The sequence below is a fragment of the Sceloporus occidentalis genome, unplaced genomic scaffold (genome assembly GCF_023333645.1).
Source record: "Sceloporus occidentalis isolate IW3139 unplaced genomic scaffold, rSceOcc1.0.p SCAF_21, whole genome shotgun sequence".
Taxonomy (NCBI): Eukaryota; Metazoa; Chordata; class Lepidosauria; order Squamata; family Phrynosomatidae; genus Sceloporus; species Sceloporus occidentalis.
This window is the reverse complement of record NW_028317001.1, coordinates 12,811,249-12,826,184: the sequence shown is the minus strand read 5'-3', so window position 1 is coordinate 12,826,184 and position 14,936 is coordinate 12,811,249. Positions and strand designations below refer to the sequence as shown.

Genomic DNA, 14,936 nt, shown 5'->3' with positions numbered 1-14,936 from the left:
AAGGAAATTTACCTTGTGTCAAAATTACAAGGAGAACTATGCCAAAATGTTACATAGATGGTCTATGACCCCTCTCAAAATTAACAAAATGTATAATACTGCTAACATTAAATGTTGGAAATGTGGGAAACAGGATGGCACTTTCTTCCACCTTTGTGGAAATGTGACAAAGCCAAGGGATTTTGGAGTAACATTCATAATCTAATGGTAAATATACTCCAGGCAGATATTCCTTTAGATCCTCGTATTTTTCTGTTAAACATGACATGTATATTGGAGGATGTCTAGGCTAAGAAACTGTCACGTCTAATTCTCTACATGGAAACGCTGGCTAGGATTCTCTGTGCTCAATATTGGAAAAACAGTGTGGTACCAACTGAAGAGGAATGGTTAATGAAGTTGTGGGAAGCTAAGAGATTGGATATTTTGACAGAAAGCCTGAGGAATAAAGACATAAATGTTGTAAGTAAGGATTGGAAATACTTAGATAGATACTGTGGACTTAAGGTATTATAGCCTCTGCTGCTTAACTTTGTCTAATTTGCCTAACTCTCCTTGTTTTAACTTTTTTGCATAACATAAATATATTTGTGATATTCATATATTTTCATAGAAGCTGATGATTTAATACCAATTTGGAGGAATATAAATGGTGTTATAAAAGCGGGGTACCATGTGTTATGTTGGAAGTGTATGAAACTAATGTGGATTATCATATAATCATTTATGTACTGTGTTTTGTTGTTCTTGTTGTTTTGTCTTGTATGTTTTGTATAATGTCTTCTTTATATGTTTTCTTAATAAAATAAATTTTTAAAAAACCGGGACAGAGTGGAAGAGAGTTTTGAATTATGGCATGTAATTTAAAAACAACCATGCAAATCTCTCCCCATCTCCTTCCTGAGATCCCAAAATGAGATTTTTAATAGGTTTACTATCCAGACTAGTCTAGAACACTTCAGTCAAGTCTAAAGATGGAGAAGCTGTTGATGGCCCAAAGATCCCTGGTCCAAAGCTTTTCTCCAACACTTGTTTTTATCCAAAGGAAATGTTGACCAGCGGACATGACTTCAGGGCAGATTTTGTATAGTCAGTTCATAGTTGCCCTTCCAGTTCCTAGGAATTTATCACACGGGAGGGATTCGGCCAAATCCTGTGCAGAAACGGGATTTAAAACCACAAAAGTGGGATCGTTTTCAGACACGTTGAGCATTAATCCAAAATCAACATACACAGTAAGTGGACAAATCCTGCAATTGCATGCAGCTGAGTATGTTGTTGTTGTTGTGTGTGCCAAAAAAGCAACTGAACCTAGGATAAATGATCTTGTTTTTCCTCTTGAATTTTCCTAAAAGATTTGCTTTGTCTGAGTAACTAGACCTGGGATAAACCAGTGAATGAAACTACGTGTGAAAGGGATCTAGGACTCCAAGTAGACCACAAGTTGAACAAGAGTCAACAGTGTGATGCGGCAGCTAAAAAGGCCAATGCGATGTTAGGCTGCATCAATAGATGTATAGTGTCTAGATCAATGGAAGTAATAGTGCCACTCTATTCTGCTTTGGTCAGGCCTCACCTGGAATATTGTGTCCAGTTCTGAGCATCACAATTCAAAAAGGATGTTGAGAAACTGGAGTGTGTCCAAAGGAAGGCGACTAAAATGGTGCAGGATTTGGAAACCATGCCCTATGAGGAACTACTTAGGAAACTAGGGATGTTTAGCCTGGAGAAGAGAAGGTTAAGAGGTGATATAATAGCTGTGTTTAAATATTTTAAGGAATGTCATATTGAGAAGGCAGCTAGCTTGTTTTCTGCTGCTTCAGAGAACAGGACCTGGAGCAATGGATGCAAGCTCCAGGAAAAGAGATTCCACCTCAACATTAGGAGGGACTTCCTGACAGAAAGGGCTGTTTGACAGTGGAACACACTCCCTCAATGGAGAATGATGGAGTCTCATTGTTTGGAGGCCTTTAAACAGAGTCTGGATGGCCATCTGTCAGATATGCTTTGATTGAGAGTTCCTGCATGGCAGAAGGGGGTTGGACTGGATGGCTTTGAGATCACAATGTGACAATCTCAGTGCTTCAGGTAAGGATCACAATGGGCCAGTCTCAATCCTTCAGGCAAGGAGCATCAGTCTGAACTCATAATAGTCCCGTCACATTCTTTCAGGAAAGGTGCCTCAGGCTGAGATCACAATGAGACAGTCTCAATGCTTCAGACAAGGATCATAACCCTTTGGTCGCTAAGGGCCAGGCTCAATCCTTCAGGTAAGGAACACCTGCAAATAAGCCCATCTTAGTCCTTCAGGGAAGGAACATCAGCCCAAAGTCACAATGAGTTAGTGTCAGTCCTTCAGATAAGAAGCATCAGTCTGAGATTGCAATGGGCCAGTCTCATTCATTAAGGAAAGGAGGACCAACCTGAAGTCGCAATGCGCCCATCTCAATCTCTCAGGCAACAAGAATCAGCCTGAGGTCACAATGAACCATTCCCAATCTTTCAGGAAAGAAGCATCAGCCTGAAGTCACAATGTGACAGTCTCAATCCATCAGGAAAGGAGCACCAGACTGTAGTCACAGTGGCCCAGCCTCAATGCTTCAGGTAAAGAGCATGAGCCTGAAGTCATAATAGTCCCCTCTCAGTCTTTCAGGCAAGGAACCTCATGGTGAGTTCACAACAGTCCTGTCTCAATCCTTCAGGTAAAGAGCAGCAGACTGAGGTCACAATGGGACAGTCTCAGGTAAGGGGCATCAGCCTGAAGTTGCCATGTGAGATCTAGAGTCAGTCTTGTGCTCAACAAATCAAACTCATTTCAAACAAAAGAAGCTTTATTGATGAATCCAGGCAGAAACATCCATTAACACCTTTTTGCAAAGTCTGAAATCCAAAGGAACTTGTTCAACCCCTCCCTCAGCCAGCCCCCAATTCCCAAGCTAAAGCAACACAAGCGGAGGGTGCATAGATACCAAGGTTGTGTATACTTCCCTTCCCTTCTCCCAGACAGCCTCACCTTGAAGAACGGTGTTCCCAAGCCAGCTTCAGTCCTCCTTGATAACCATCTCCAGCTGCAACCCCAGCCGCTCTCCAAACGTCCTCCTTCATCTAAAAGCCACTGTATCTGTCTTCCTAACATTTCCCACTACATGCTTTCTATAACCCATCACTCTACACTACCTACTATGAACTACAACTAAAACTCTAATAACCAAACCCTAATATTTTTACCCTTTATGACAGAACTCTTATACACTAGTTCTGACACGCAATGGGCCAGTCCCAATCCTTCAGGTATACAGCACCAGTCTGAAGTGACAATTCTCCCGTCTCAATCTTTGAGGCAAGGAGCATCAGCCTGAGGTTGCAATGGGCCAGTCTCAATCCTTCAGGTAAAGAGCACCACCCCGAAGTCACAATAGTACCGTCTCAATCCTTCATCCAAGGAGCATCAGACTGAAGTCACAATGGTCCAGTCTCAATGTTTCAGGCAATGAGAATCAGCCTCAGGTTGCAATGGTCACATCTCAAACCTTCAGGTAAGCAGCATTAGCCTAAAGTCACAATGGTCCCATCTCATTTCTGCAGGCAAGGAGCATCAGCCTGAGGTTGCAATATATCATGAATCCCTTTATTCATGCATTTATTTATTTGAAATGAAATACCATTACAATTATGCAACCTGTCTGTCTCCGACTGATTCAGTGACTAAGGATGGTGTCTCTCCTCTGAATGCCTGTCTTAATGCAGTAATGGAATGGATGAGGGAAAACAAACCCAAATTGAATCCAGGTAAAACGGAGGAACTTGTAATGGGGACCCCAAATTCCAGAATGGAGTTATGTCAGCCAGTTCTGGATGGGTTCACACTTCCCCTGAAAGACTCTGTCCGCAGTTTGGGAGTGCTCCTGGATTCATCACTTCATCTGACGGCTCAGGTGGATGCAAAAGTCAGGAGCACTTGTTGTCAGCTTCGGCTGATACGCCAACTGCGCGGCTCCCTTGAGCAACAAGACCTTGAAACAGTAGTACATGCCCTGGTCACCTCTCGGCTTGATTTCTGTAACACTCTACATTGTTTAGCTTGTAACCTGGCTACTCATTATATAAAAGATCTGTACCCTTGCCTGTTTTGTGCATGTAGTGGAGTCTGTAGCTGGCATTAAATAAACTTGGCATTAAGCTGGTCACCTCTTGGCTCGAGTTCTGTAACACGCTTTACATGGGGCTCCCCTTCTGCCACGTTCAGAGACTTCATTTGGTACAGAATATGACAGCCAGGTTGGTTACGGGCACTTCTTAGAACTGCCCACATTCCACCAGTTCTTAAATCCCTCCACTGGCTGCCCATTAGTTTCTGGGCAAGATACAAGGTGCTGATTCGATCTGGACTGACCTGCCAGATGAGATCCATCCTATTAACACCTTGGAAGCCTTTAAGAAGGCTATTAAGATGGATCTCTTTCCAGACTAGATGAGATCTATTGACTTGCTTACCCTTGCCATCAGTGTAATGGAAATTGTTATTGATGTATCGTTCCTGCCCTCCCCTCACCTTCAGAAAACCACCCATTTCTTGCCCCCAAAAACCTTTTTACTGTATTGAGTTTGGAATGTTTTAAAATGTCTTGCTGTTTAATAGCTTTTTAAGGGTTGATTTTTTTTTATAATTGGGAGAAGGGTTGTTCTTTTATTGCTGTAATCTGCTTTGATTTCTTTGAGAAAAGGTACAATAATAATAATAATAATAATAATAACATCTGTTCATGGGGGTCCAAAGCCCTTTCAGCATGGTCCCAGAACTGGGGGGGGGGGATCTTTATGGGGCTGTGGGTCTCTCTGTTGGTCCTCCTCTGCAGGGTTGTTGTGAAGGAAAAGGTAAGTATTAGAGGGGGGTGCCCAATCCGGATCCTGTAGGTCTCAAAGCCTAGTTCCCAGGTTGCCAGGGGATTGCCAGAGCTTTAAGGTCCCTCTGTTTCCCTCCTCTTGGTTTTGGTCTTGATTTTGGCTCTTCTCTCCTACCAGAGCCCCCTCCCCCCAGGACTCCAGAGAACCCCCCCCCCCCAAAAAAAAAATGTTGTTTCCAATCCTATTAAACTCTATCCTGTGTGGTACTTTCTATTTGGCACAATACTCTTCCCCAAATGAGGCATCAGAAGGGAGGGTCTCTCCTCTGCCCAGGAGTGAAGGGGCTCCTCAAAGCCCTTTTTACCTTTGGATCCCCTTCCCCTCCATGGCCATGCTTCTCTCCAAGGGCCCCCCCCCTGCCCTCTCTTCTCATAATAACCCCCCAAGAACATGGGGCCCAAAGAATACCCGAGGAGGGAGCAGGGAAGGAAAGAGGGAGAGGAGGCCTTGCAGGACCCCTGCCTTTCTTTGGGGGAAGAAGAGGGGCTTCCTTTCTTCCTATAACCCCCCAAAGGACCCCCAGAAGACCCTCCAACCATTCCTCTGAATGAATGAGGGCACTCCTCACTTCCCTCCCTCCCTCAGAACAGACTGTGAGGGCAGCAGTGGCTTCGTGTGCATGCGCATAAGGCCCCAAAGGCCCCTCCTCAGCATGCACAGGAATTGCCATGGCCTAGCTGGTGCTGCTTATTCCGCTAGTGGCCTTTGCGGGAAAGGAAGGTATGTGCCAGGGGTTCAGCAGCCTCCATTCCCTCCTTTGAGGAGACCGCAATGGAGCCCAAGGTGCAGAGCTGGACTCAGGAGGGAAATGCAGGAAAGAAAGGCTCTAGTTTGGAAATATAGCTGTCCCTGTGTATCCTGTATGTTTGTGTGTGTGTGTGTGTGTGTGTGTGTGTGTTTCCCTCTGCTGTTCTTATGGCTGGGAATGGAGCTAAGGGCTGAGGAGAGAAGAAAGGGTCAGTTTTGGGCAAATTCAGAACTTCTGTGCATCAAAGAGTCCAGTGTGCTGAAATAGCAAAGAACTTTATTAAGAAAACGTAGAAGTTCAGTGTTTAAGCCTAGAACTGCCCACTCCAAGCCAAACAATACATTACAACCCAAAAACCTAAAACATCACCCTCTTCCAAATCTAGCCCCACCTCCAATTCCCACAGTCTATGCCCCACAGGTAACAAGACCCCTTTGTCATTCCCAAAAACTAGCCCTTTGTGTTAATACCTGCCCCCAACTTTCTTAAACCAACATCCCAAACATTGCAAAAGCTATCATTCCCATAACTATTCTAGACACCTGCAACAAATCCCAGCCCCCATCTACCTAACTTATACCATGACCCACAATCCCCAGCCAAATTTACAACCCAAAGCCATTATCTATATTATTAGAAATTAAAACCTAATCTTAACAAAATATAACTTGAAAAATTAAACAGACATATGGACAGACAAACAATACAAGCAAAACCACAACAGCCTTTTCTTAGCACTGCTGGACTGAAAATATATTTTTTCCATTCCTTACTGACAAAAAGAGTGTTAGTTCATATCTGGGATATGTGTGGCTTTTCTCCTGTGTGGACTCTCTGATGTTTCACTAGGTATGGCTTCCTAGAAAAACATTTCCCACAATGCTGGCATTTGTATGGCTTCTCTCCTGTGTGGCCTCTCTGATGTCTCACAAGGTCTGACTTTGAAGAAAAACATTTCCCAAAAATCTGGCATTTGTATGGCTTCTCTCCTGTGTGGATTCTCAGATGAATCAGGAGGCTTGATGTCTGAGAAAAACCTTTCCCACAACGCTGGCATTTGTATGGCTTCTCTCCTGTATGGACTCTCTGATGTCTCACAAGGTCTGACTTTGAAGAAAAACATTTCCCACAGTGCTGGCATTTATGTGGCTTCTCACATGTATGGACTCTCTCAAGACTGACATGTTCTTCTGAAAAAAAAAAAAAGAACAATGACACACAAGACTGACTCTCTGAATCAAGAGAGGAATGTGTTACCCCAAGATTTAGCCACCTGTTAACCCTTCTCTATTTGATATAAAATTAATAAAGTTGGAGTGGGTGCCCTGAATTTAGCATGTTTGCAGGTATGGATCCCTACTCATAGGAGGTAGCAAAGAAGAGATTGTAGGAGAACCTGCCTTGAGAAAATGAATGGATTTAGCTGCATGATCCATTTATGTCTGTAGAGGTTGAAGGGATTATGGCTAAGGAATGGGACTGGAAGGAAATAGTCAGAAAAAGGCTCTGAGAATCAGTGTGCTAATCCCTTTTGTCTGAGGTACTTGCACCAATAATAATAATGATGCTGATGATTTATTTATAGCCTGCCCAATCACAAGGAATCCGGGTGGGTTACAACAATAAAAATAAAGAGAATAAAATAAAATACAAAAATAAATACAATACAGTAAAATAAAACAGAGCGACGTGAGTTACAGTAAAATTCACAGTTAGGCCTGATGGAAATTGGGCCTGTCTTTTTCACTCCCTCCTAGGTCTGGTGATGACAGTTGGGGCGGAGGGAGGGCTCTTCTTTCCCACAATGCTGGCATTTATGTGACTTCTTTCTTATGTGGACTCTCTCATGACTGACAAGTTCTTCTGTAAAGGGGGGCAATGACAGACAAGATTGAATCTCAGTGTTAAGAGAGGAAAGTGTTACCCCAACATTTAGCCCCACATTCACCCCTCCCTATTTGAGATTAAATTAATAACATTGGTGTGAGAGACCTGAGCATGACCCTCTTCTGGATGCCCCCAAATCCATATAATCATTGTATCCTTACTCGTAGGAACTACCAAAGAAGAGATTGAAAGGGAACTGCCATGAGGAAATCAGTAGAAGCAGATAGTCAGGCCGTTGAAAAATATTCCATTAAATATATGTAAAACTATTTTAATTGAAAAGTGGCATCATTTCCTGTGAGACTGCCATAGAGTCTTGAGTCAGAGCACATGGCATGATGCAAGCTAACTGCAGAGGATGCTTCATGCGGTGTTTGGCACCAGAGGATAACTCACAACCAATACAGTATGCAACTCACATGTGGATTGATGTGGGTTGGTGTTGTGTTTAGAAGAGGTTGTGAAGTTAATGGAAGTCAGAGAGGAGAGCTGGTAAACATTTGTTTTATATTGTAACTCAAGATAAAGAACCTCCAAGGACTTGGAGGAAATCAACTGTGTGTGAGTTACTTCTAAGTGCTGAAAGTGGTTAATACATATCTGGAGATTTGCTTCTGTACTCTGCTATGTTATTGTTGAGCTCTGGGAGTGTTGCCTTCAGACTGTGCTATACTTTGGCTTGTGAATGGGACCAGAATTCAGAGCCAAGAAGGACCTGAGAGCCAGTGGGACAATCCCTTTTGGGTGAAGTATTTCCACCAAGCACCCATTGCATTTATTTCAGTTTCAGACAATTCTTTCCCCACCCAGGAAACATCCTAAAGCAATTTAAACCTTTTCGGAGACTTCCGGTTGAGACGTCAAAGCAAACGGAGGCAAGTAGCTTTGCTCTGTCTCCGAAGGTCCTCCGCGGACTTGTTTAAGGCTCCAATCTATATCTACATCTATTGGAGCCAGAAAAGTCCCCGAATTGAGGGAGATTTGGGGCGAGGGCCTGTCGGGGTCCTCAGAGTCCTCTTTGCCCCCCTGTGTCGGGAAGCCGTCGCGGGAGAGGAAGAGGTCTCGACGAGAGTCGCAAGGCAGCCGACGCGGTGTGAGCCTAACCTTCAGTTACCAGCCTTGGCTACAACTTTTAATCATCAGAAGAAACCTTGTTTCGACCCACACAGGGTTTCATCAGTCTTGGACGGAGGTGGATTCGGATTGGAAATAACAAAAAAAGGACTTTGGAAACTTGTCTATCTCTGGCTAATAGAAAAAGAAAGAAGAAGAGAATGAAGAGACAGCTGCGTTTTGTCTCTTTCTCACTTTGAATTTGACTTGGTTGGATCTTTCTTTTTTGGCGCTCTTGGCAGAGCCTTAAAAATAATGTTTAAAACGAAATAGCTTGGAGTGAGAAGTTTGAGTCTCCATGTATCAGCTAAAAAGAAAAATTGGATTTAATAGATATACATTAATTGCGAGCTGTATATGTGTATTTCTTTAAGCGAAGGAAACTCGCTGGGAGCAGCTGTTGGAAAATAGCTAGCATTTATCTCAGCTGATAACGATCTGTTGAAAGACCTAAAGAGACTTTCTATTTCGCTGTGGGTATTTGGCTAATTACAGGCAGGTGTCGTTTTTTCTTTTGTTATTACAATTGATCACTGCCCTGAAATAACATCCCGAGGGAAGTCGCGGTTGGATCTGCTATTGATAGAATATAAATACAGACAAGTAGTTAAGAAAGAAAGCAGGGCGCCCTTGAATTTGACTTGATCTTGGACTATATTTCTGGCTCTGGCTTAAAAGTCTTTGTTATATCGAAAGTAAGATATAAATAACAACAAATGGAGACAAGGCAAACAAAAATCAGAAAGGATAATATGAGTTGGACACATTCAGGAAATAGAAGAGATTCTACGGACCTGCCCAATAAACAACAGGATTTAAATGTAATAATACTAGAGGAACTACGGGAGTTCAAAAAATCTTTTAAGGCGGAAATAAGAGATGAACAGAAAAGTTTAAGGGAAGAAATAAGATTGGACTTACAGACAGAAATACATGGCATAGGGAAGAAAATTGACAGCCTGAACAAGGAATTTAAGGAAATCAAGGAGGAAGTTTACTTGAATATAAGAAAGACGGAGGAATTGGAAAACAAGATCGAAGAGATAGTGAAAATACAAAATAAAGAAGAAAGAGCTCTATGGGCGCAGGAAAAGAAACAACGGGATAGAGCAATAAAAATAAGAGGCCTCCCTGAAACGGAAGGAGAAAATTTGGAGGAAAAAATAATTCCAGCCCTAGCCAATTTTCTGGACTCCCCGGAAGATCTGATCAATGTTCAAATTGATAAATTGTTTAGAATATTTTCCAAAGTAGCCCAAGAAAAAGGACTGCCGCGTGACATAGCGGTAAGTTTTAATAACTCGAGGATCAGAGAGAGAATTATTCAAAAAAACTTTAAGGAAGGCCTGACTATTGACAATGTGGAGGTGGAAATTTACAGAGACTTGCCCTTATCTGTACTGAAACAAAGACAACAATATAGGTTCCTTACCGCGCTACTACAAAGAAAGAATATTAGTTATAGATGGGGAAATATAGAAGGCGTGGTCTTTATGTTTAAAGAAAGAAGATTCAAAATCAACTCACTGGAGAAAGCAAAGGAATTTTATAAGAGATTGCTGCAGAGTGAAGAAAAGGAAAAAGGGAAAACTCGAAACTCGCCTTCGAGCGAGACAAGAGAAACTTCTACATTTGGAAAAGGGAGAGTTTCATTAGAAGGAAGAAGCGAAGTGGTTACAGAGACTCGGAGCGAAGATAATTTGCCAACGGATAAAGATCTATTGTTGGGGACGTTGGAAATTGAATAAGAAGATTTGGTCAAAGCTGAATCAACCTGTTATAGGTTTGATTTCCCTTTTCTCCTCTCTTATTTACTATAACAATAATAATGTTAACTGTAGCGTCTTGGAATGTGGGGGGGATAGATAAGGATAGGAAGAGGAAGCAGATCTTTCATCTTCTGGAAAAAAGGAAGTATGATGTGATATGCATACAGGAAACTAAGATTAGGAAGGGTGATATAAGGTACCTTAGGAACCCGAAGTTGGGAAAGTGTTTTGTAACTGCATCAGAAAAGAGAAAAAGGGGATGTGTAACGTTTGTTAACAAAAAATGGGGGGGCGAAAGAGGTGAAGTCAGACCCTGAAGGTAGATTTGTGATAGTGGAAATTAACACAGGAAATGAGTTATTTGTAATAGTCAATGTGTACGGTCCTTTGGAACGGAAAGAAAGTTTCTTTATGCAACTCAATGAGGACTTAATGGAATATGATAAAGGGAAATTAATAATTGTGAGTGACTTTAACGGAGTACTGAAAGTGAAAAGGGATAGGAAATCCGAAAAAAAGCTAAAAGACTCCCAGGGGAAACTACCCAAAAGTTGTTTTGATTTAATGAGAGAACATGACCTAGATGATGTTTGGACATATAAATATGATAACAAACCGGGCTTTACTTTCTATTCTGAGGTTCACAAATCTTGGTCTAGAATAGACCTTTGCTTAGCCTCCAAACCACTATTAGTTAAGATAAGAAACATGGAGATTGATGCGAAAGCTCTCTCAGATCACTGTTTGATTGAAGTAAAGATAAATCTAGACAGTAAAAAGGGAAATAGTTGGAGACTACAGGAAGAGATGTTGGAAGATGAGAACTTAGTTAAATTTATGAAAAAAGAAATTATGACCTACTTTAAAATAAATGAGGGCAAGGAAGTTAAGACTAGTATTGTGTGGGATGCTAGCAAGGTGGTCATTAGAGGCTTATTGATTAAAAAACAGTGGGAAATGAAAAAAGCTCAAAAAGATAAGGAAGGAAAACTTGTTGAAGAATTGACTAAAAAGGAAAAATTGTTGAAACAATACCTAACAAATGAGAAACTGTTACATGAAGTTAAAATATTACAAAGACAATTTCAAAGCAGGATTAATGAAGAATTAGCAAAAGACCTTAAAAGGAATAGACTAATTTTTTTTGAAAATAGTAATAAGGTGGGGAGATGGCTAGCTAGGAGAATTGAAGGGTTTCAAGAAAAGAAAAGAATAGTGAAAATAGTAGCACATGGAAAAACTGTCACCACCCAATCTGAAATTTTGAAAAAATTCCGAAATTACTTTGAATCAGTATATAATCAGGGAGAAGTAGTGGCTAATTTAGAAGAGAGGATCAATAAATATTTGGATTGTGGAGCACTAAATAAAATAACGCAAGAACATAGATCAATTTTGGAATCTAAAATTTCCAAACAAGAGATTCTTAATGCCATCAAATGATTAAAGGAAGGAAAAACCCCGGGAAGTGACGGCTTTTCAGCAAGATACTATAAGATTTTTAAAGGAGAATTGATAGATCCTCTATTTAAACTATTTAATTCGATTGAAAATGAGGGCATTCCTCAAACGTGGGAACAAGCCATGATTACACTTATCCTAAAAACGGATAGGGACAGCACCTGTATGTTTAATTACAGTGGTACCTCGGGATACGAATTACCCAGCTTACGAAATTTTCAGGATACGAAAAAAATTAATTTAAAAAAACTGTTTCGGGTTAAGAAAGTTTTTTCGGGTTACGAAAAAACTTTTGGTGCTTTTCGGCGCTATTTTACACCAAATCGCGGCTTTTCCCCATTAGCGCCTATGGGGATTCGGCTTGCGAAAGCCTTTCGGGTTACGAAATTGACAGCGGAACGAATTAATTTCGTAACCCGAGGCACCACTGTATAGACCTATTAGTCTCCTGAATGTAGATTACAAAATCTTTACTTTGATTTGGGCCTCAAGACTAAAAGATATTTTGAATGAAATAATTGGAAAGGAACAGAATGGGTTTCTACCCGGGAGACAAATAAGGAATAATATTAGAATGATTTTAAACAGCTTAGAGTACTATCATGTGAATAATGACAAACAATGTGCTTTGATTGGACTGGATTTGGAAAAAGCGTTCGATAATTTAAGTTGGGAATTTTTATTTCAAGTATTAAAGGAAAGGGATATGGGAAATAAATTTATCAAATCAATGAGTCAAATTTATAAAAAACAAAAAGCTGCTGTAATAGTAAATAATGAAAAATCACAGGAGTTTGAGGTTAAAAAAGGAGTGAGACAAGGATGCCCGATTTCACCTTTACTTTTCATATTGGCAATTGATGTATTATTGGGAAAGATTAATGAAAATAGGAAGGTGAATGGTATTAGGATTAAAGACCAAGTAATTAAAGCAAAAGTGTTTGCAGATGATGTGGCGATAATCCTTGAAAACCCATTGCAGAGCTTAGAGCCACTAATAGGAGAATTGAAGCTGTTTGGGCAATTAGCAGGACTAAAGATAAATAAAGATAAAACAGTCATGATTACGAAAAATCTCTCTCCAGAAGAGGAAGAAAAGCTTGGCCAGAAATCGGGATTTAAGATAGTGAAACAAATGAAATATCTGGGCATTACTATTACTAAAGACAGTCTAAGACTGTTCGAAAATAACTACGGTGTAAAGTGGAAAGAGATTAAAGAAAACATAGTTAGATGGAATAATTTAAACCTTTCACTGCTAGGCAGAATTGCAGTAATTAAGATGGTTATTTTACCGAAATTAATGTTTTTATTTTTAAATCTCCCGATATCTATAAAACAAAGCCAATTTAAAGAGTGGGACAAAGAATTGAGCAAATTTATTTGGAAAGGAGCTAAACCCAGGATTAAAAGCTCTACTCTGAAAGATGCCAAAGAGAATGGGGGATACGCACTCCCTGATTTACAGACATACTATTGGGCGTGCAGCCTGATGTGGATCCAAAGCTGGGTGAAATTGGAGGAGAAAGAGATTTTAAACCTAGAGAATATCCAGCTAAGGTATGGTTGGCATGCGTTCTTATGCTACGAGCAATTGGGGAAGAATAAGGATTTTAACAACCACCCGATTAGGAAGTCACTATTATTGACCTGGGGTAAAATAAAAAAGATGTTTTATTTTAGAATTCCGTTATGGACATCCACACAGGAAGCCTTTTTTGGAAGGTGGTTTTGGATAGATAAGGACAACTGGGTAACATATAGAGATTGTATAGGAAAAAATCCACAAGGAAATTGGGCTGTTAAAACAAGAGAGGAGCTAAAAGATGGAGGGAAAAATTTGAGTTGGTTTAATTATTATCAGATTCAAAATAAGTTCAAAGAAGATATTAAAATGGGAGGAATTGGAGATAAGATGAACGAATTGGATGTATTATTTTGGCAATCAGATAAAGGGAAAGTATCAAAGTTTTATAAACTGCTACGAAGTCGTATTCTAGAACAAGAAACGGTTAAGGAATATATGCCGAAATGGGCCCAAGATCTGGATAATACGATTAATATGAATGAATGGCAAAATGCATGGCAGAAGATGAATAGCTTTACTATAGCACAGGAACCTAAGGAGAACCTATTAAAAATTATGAATAGGTGGTACTATACACCATGGAGGATAAAAAAAATGTTTAATTTAAAATATGGGAATTGCTGGAGGTGTAATAGCGAAGTGGGCAATCTGGTTCATATTTGGTGGAAATGTAAAGCTATTCAAGGTTTCTGGAGAGAAATCCACAAATTGATTCAGGAAATACTAAAAATAAAATTTCCATTTGACCCAAAAATCTTTCTTTTAAATATGACATCAGTACTAGAATCTGAGGATGAAAGAGCTTGTTGGAGGATAGTACTTTATATGGTCACTGCAGCAAGGGTTGAAATTGCCAAGCTATGGAAATCAAATAAAATTCCAACCGAAGAGGCTTGGCTGATAAAGGTTAATGATTATAGAATTTTAGACATGCTCTCCTGCAATGTAAAGAATTTCAGTAGGAAAAGATCAAAAGAAGACTGGAAGAATGTAACAACTTTCTTGAAGAAAAAGTGGAACTTGGGGATAGAACTTGGGGAAATGTAAAGGATAGAATAAAAGGCAGATAAATAATGTGCTGCATAATAACATGAATGTGATATAAGCTTAAAAGCTGTTATAATGATTTTTTTATTTGTTCCTTCAATTAAAATTTCCTTCTTTATATACCCACCTTGATATAGCTAACCATATCTCCAGGAAGAAACAAGCTTTGAAATGATGCAAAGTGAGAAGAATACAAGGCTAAAGGGAAAAACGAGAAAGCTAAGAGTAGCAACCAGAGGGACTAATTTGTATTATAAAGGGTTGTATACAATTTTGAGTTTGTACGATTTTAAAGTTAAAGTTGTTCCAGAAATATATGATTTTTTTTTATTCTTAAAAGCTGTTAAGATTATTATAAGGTATGAGACGGGAACAAACGTACAAAAGATGAGCGACTAGGACTATTGTGTTATATACC

General features: G+C 40.1%; 1 protein-coding gene across 1 annotated transcript in view; it reads left to right on the top strand.

Moving 5' to 3' along the window:
- LOC149301623 (uncharacterized) overlaps positions 1–14,936 on the top strand; it is a 239,280-nt gene that overhangs the window by 18,728 nt on the left and 205,616 nt on the right. The gene's annotated exons all lie outside the window — the stretch shown is intronic.